The 5,660-nt window shown below is 35.7% G+C and overlaps 1 non-coding gene across 1 annotated transcript; it reads right to left on the minus strand.

Moving 5' to 3' along the window:
- Nucleotides 1-1,685: 1,685 nt before the first annotated feature.
- LOC148573137 (small nucleolar RNA R71) lies at nucleotides 1,686-1,793 on the minus strand. The gene has a single exon (XR_015905595.1). It is a non-coding gene; the product is annotated as a small nucleolar RNA R71 (small nucleolar RNA).
- Nucleotides 1,794-5,660: the final 3,867 nt, after the last annotated feature.

Below are 5,660 nucleotides of genomic sequence, written 5' to 3' on the forward strand. Positions count from 1 at the left end.
TTTCTAAGTTTGGTGTTTTGCATGTTTTCTTTGCATCAAAAATTTTTCAAAAATATTCTTGGTGTTTATTTTGACATTCATGGTGTTCTTGCATGCATCACATGTTTAGATCCAAAACTTTCATGCATTGCATCATTTTTCATGTTTTTCTCTCTCATCATTAAAAATTCAAAAATAAAAAAAACATATCTTTCCTTTTTTCTCTCATAAATTTCGAAAATTTGGATTGACTTTTTCAAAACTTTTTAAAATCTAGTTGTTTCTTATGAGTCAAATCAAATTTTCAATTTAAAAATCTTATCTTTTCAAAATCTTTTTCAAAAATCAAATCTTTTTCATTTTTCTTATTTATTTTTGAAAATTTTAAAAATATTTTTTAAAATTCTTTTTCTTAATTTTACATCATATTTTCAAAAATATCATCAACAATTAATGTTTTGATTCAAAAATTTCAAGTTTGTTACTTACTTGTCAAGAAAGATTCAAACTTTAAGTTCTAGAATCATATCTTGTGATTTCTTGTGAATCAAGTCATTAATTGTGATTTTTAAAAAAAATTCAAATCTTTTTCAAAACTAATTTCAATCATATCTTTTCAAAAATATCTTTTTATCTTATCTTTTTTAAAAATCATATCTTTTTAATCATATCTTTTTAAAAACATATCTTTTTCAAAAATTTAATTTTAAAATATCTTTTCTAACTTCTTATCTTCTCAAAATTGATTTTCAAATTTGTTTCAACTAACTAATTGACTTTTTGTTTGTTTCTTATCTTTTTCAAAACCACCTAACTACTCTTCCCTCTCTAATTTTCGAAAATACCTCCCTCTTTTTCAAAAAATTCTTTTTAATTAATTAATTGTTTAAATTTCAATTTTAATTTTAATTCTCCTTTAATTTTCGAAAATCATTAACTCATTTCAAAAATTATTTTCGAAAATTCTCTTCTCTCTCTCATCCTCTTCTATTTATTTATTCATTTACTAACACTTCTCTTTATCTCAAATCATTGCTCTTATCCTCACCCTTGTGTTTGGATTATCCATTCTTCTTCACTCTTATTCCCTTTTCTTCTTCTACTAACAACAAGGGAACCTCTATACTCTGGTAAAAAGGATCCCTATTATTATTTTTCTGTTCCCTTCTCTTTCATATGAGCAGAAGCAAGGACAAGAACATTCTTGTTGAAGCAGATCCTGAACCTGAAAGGACTCTGAAAAGGAAACTAAGAGAAGCTAAAATACAACAATCCAGAGACAACCTTACAGGAATTTTTGAACAGGAAGAAGAGATGGTGAAAATAATAATAATGCAAGGAGGATGCTTGGTGACTTTACTGCACCTAATTCCAATGTATATGGAAGAAGCATCTCCATTCCTACCATTGGAACAAACAATTTTGAGCTTAAACCTCAATTAGTTTCTCTGATACAACAAAACTGCAAGTTTCATGGACTTCCATCTGAAGATCCCTTTCAGTTCTTAACTGAATTCTTGCAGATATGTGATACTGTTAAGACTAATGGAGTAGATCCTAAAGTCTACAGGCTCATACTTTTCCCTTTTGCTGTGAGAGACAGAGCTAGAATATGGTTGGACTCTCAACCTAAGGATAGCCTGAACTCTTGGGATAAGCTGGTCAAGGATTTCTTAGCCAAGTTCTTTCCTCCTCAAAAGCTTAGTAAGCTTAGAGTGGATGTTCAAACCTTCAGACAGAAAGAAGGTGAATCCCTCTATGAAGCTTGGGAGAGATACAAGCAACTGACCAAAAAGTGTCCTTCTGACATGCTTTCAGAATGGACCATCTTGGACATATTCTATGATGGTCTGTCTGAATTAGCTAAGATGTCATTGGATATTTCTGCATGTGGATCCATTCACCTAAAGAAAACGCCTGTAGAAGCTCAAGAACTCATTGACATGGTTGCTAATAACCAGTTTATGTACACTTTTGAGAGGAATCCTGTGAGTAATGGGACGCCTCAGAAGAAGGGAGTTCTTGAAATTGATACTCTGAATGCCATATTGGCTCAGAACAAAATATTAACTCAGCAAGTCAATATGATTTCTCAGAGTCTGAATGGAATGCAAGCTGCATCCAACAGTACTCAAGAGGCATCTTCTGAAGAAGAAGCTTATGATCCTGAGAACCCTGCAATAGCAGAGGTAAATTATATGGGTGAACCTTATGGAAGCACCTATAACCTCTCATGGAGAAATCACCCAAATTTCTCATGGAAGGATCAACAAAAGCCTCAACAAGGCTTTAATAATGGTGGAAGAAACAGATTTAGCAATAGCAATCCTTTTCCATCATCCACTCAGCAACAGACAGAGAACTCTGAATAAAATACCTCTAATTTAGCAAACTTAGTCTCTGATCTATCTAAGGCCACTCTGAGTTTCATGAATGAAACAAGGTCCTCCATTAGAAATTTGGAGGCACAAGTGGGCCAGCTGAGTAAGAAGATCACTGAAACCCCTCCTAGTGATCTCCCAAGCAATACAGAAGAAAATTCAAAAGGAGAATGCAAGGCCATTGATATAATCACCATGGCCGAACCTGTAAGGGAGGGAGAGGACGTGAATCCCAGTGAGGAAGACCTCCTGGGACGTCCAGTGATCAATAAGGAGTTTCCCTCTAAGGAACCAAAGGAATCTGAGACTCATCTAGAGACCATGGAGATTCCATTAAACCTCCTTATGCCATTCATGAGCTCTGATGAATATTTCTCTTCTGAAGAGAATGAAGATGTTACCGAAGAGTAAGTTGCCAAGTACCTTGGTGCAATCATGAAGCTGAATGCCAATTTATTTTGTAATGAAACTTGGGGAGATGAACCTCCCCTGTTCATCAATGAACTAAATGCATTGGCTCAACTGAGATTGCCTCAGAAGAAACTGGATCCTGGAAAGTTCCTAATACCTTTTACTATAGGCACCATGACCTTTGAGAAGGCTCTATGTGACCTTGGGTCAGGAATAAATCTCATGCCACTCTCTGTAATGGAGAAACTTGGAATCTTTGAGGTGCAAGCTACTAAAATCTCATTAGAGATGGCAAACAATTCCAGAAAACAGGCTTATGGACAAGTAGAGGACATGTTAGTAAAGGTTGAAGGCCTTTACATCCCTGCTGATTTCATAATCCTAGACACTGGAAAGGATGAGGATGAATCCATCATCATTGGAAGACCCTTCCTAGCCACAGCAAGAGCTGTGATTGATGTTGACAGAGGTGAACTAGTCCTTCAAATAAATAAGGACTCCCTTGTGTTTAAAACTCAAGGTCATCCTTCTGTAAATATGAAAAAGAGGCACAGTAAGCTTCTCTCAAAACAGAGTCAACCAGAGCCCCCATATTCAAACTCTAAGTTTGGTGTTGGGAAGTCTCAACAATGCTCTGAACATCTGTGAAGCTCCATGAGAGCCCACTGTCAAGCTATTGACATTAAAGAAGCGCTTGTTGGGAGGCAACCCAATTTTTATTTATCTAATTTTATTTTTATTTTATTGTTATTTCATGTTTTATTAGGTTCATGATCATGTAGAGTCACAAAATAAATAGAAAAATTGAAAGCAGAATCAAAAAAATAGCAGAAGAAAAATCACACCCTGGAGGAAGGACTTACTGGCGTTTAAACGCCAGTAAGGAGCATCTGGCTGGCATTCAATGCCAGAACAGAGCATGGATCTGGCGCTGAATGCCAGAAACAAGCATAGAACTAGCGTTCAACGCCAGAAACATGCTGCATCTGGGCGTTGAATGCCCAGAACAAGCATCAGTTTGGCGTTTAAACGCCAGAATTGCATGCAAAGGCATTTTACATGCCTAATTGGTGCATGGATGTAAATCCTTGACACCTCAAGATCTGTGGACCTCACAGGATCATCTCAGGATCTGTGAACCCCACAGGATCCCCACCTTCCCTCCTCATAATCCTAGATTCTTCCACATCTTCTTCTTCTTCTATTCTTTCTTCTTCTGCTCGAGGGCGAGCAACATTCTAAGTTTGGTGTGGTAAAAGCATAGTTCTTTTTATTTTTCCATAACCATTGATGGCACCTAAGGCCAGAGAAACCTCTAGAAAGAGGAAAGGGAAGACAAAAGCTTCCATCAAGGGTCTATAGCTCAGTGGTAGAACATTTGACTGCAAATCAAGAGATCCCTGAGATACCTCAGGGGATACATTTTCCTCCACACAATTATTGGGAGCAACTAAGGGTGGAACATCAAGAGTACTCCATCATCCTTCATGAAATTAAAGAAGATCAAAGAGCTATGAGGGAGGAGCAACAAAGACAAGGAAGAGACATAGAAGAGCTCAAGGACATCATTGGTTCCTCAAGAAGAAAACGCCACCATCACTAAGGTGGACTCATTCCTTGTTCTCAAATTTTCTATTTTTCGTTTTCTTATGTTAAATGTTTATCTATGTTTGTGTCTTTATTACATGATCATTAGTGTCTAAGTGTCTATGCCTTAAAGTAGTGAATATGAATCCATCATCTCTCTTAAATGAAAAATATTTTTAATTCAAAAGAACAAGAAGTACATGAATTTCAGATTTATCCTTGAACTTAGTTTAATTATATTGATGTGGTGACAATACTTCTTGTTTTATGAATGAATGCTTGAACAGTGCATATGTCTTTTGAAGTTGTTGTTTATGAATGTTAAATATGTTGGCTCTTGAAAGAATGATGACAAGGAGACATGTTATTTGATAATCTGAAAAATCATAAAAATGATTCTTGAAGCAAGAAAAAGCAGTGAATACAAAGCTTGAAGAAAAAAAAATTGCGAAAAAAATAGAAAAAGAAAAGCAAGCAGAAAAAGCCAAAAGCTCTTAAAACCAAAAGGCAAGAGCAAAAAGCCAATAACCCTTAAAACCAAAAGGCAAGGGTAAATAAAAAGGATCCAAAGGCTTTGAGCATCAGTGGATAGGAGGGCCTAAAGGAATAAAATCCTGGCCTAAGCGGCTAAACCAAGCTGTCCCTAACCATGTGCTTGTGGCGTGAAGGTGTCAAGTGAAAACTTGAGACTGAGCGGTTAAAGTCAAGGTCCAAAGCAAAAAAAAAAAAAAGAGAGTGTGCTTAAGAACCCTGGACACCTCTAATTGGGGACTTTAGCAAAGCTGAGTCACAATCTGAAAATGTTCACCCAATTATGTGTCTGTGGCATCTATGTATCCGGTGGTAATACTGGAAAACAAAGTGCTTAGGGCCACCGCCAAGACTCATAAAGTAGCTGTGTTCAAGAATCAACATACTGAACTAGGAGAATCAATAACACTATCTGAACTCTGAGTTCCTATAGATGCCAATCATTCTGAACTTCAATGGATAAAGTGAGATGCCAAAACTATTCAAGAGGCAAAAAGCTACAAGTCCCGCTCTGATTGGAGCTATGTTTCATTGATAGTTTGGAATTTATAGTATATTCTCTTCTTTTTATCCTATTTTATTTTCAGTTGCTTGGGGACAAGCAACAATTTAAGTTTGGTGTTGTGATGAGCGGATAATTTATACGCTTTTTGGCATTGTTTTTAGTATGTTTTTAGTAGGATCTAGTTACTTTTAGGGATGTTTTTATTAGTTTTTATGTTAAATTCACATTTCTGGACTTTACTATGAGTTTGTGTATTTTTCTGTAAT

The sequence above is a fragment of the Arachis ipaensis genome, chromosome B2 (genome assembly GCF_059453495.1).
Source record: "Arachis ipaensis isolate K30076 ecotype BB chromosome B2, ASM5945349v1, whole genome shotgun sequence".
Taxonomy (NCBI): Eukaryota; Viridiplantae; Streptophyta; class Magnoliopsida; order Fabales; family Fabaceae; genus Arachis; species Arachis ipaensis.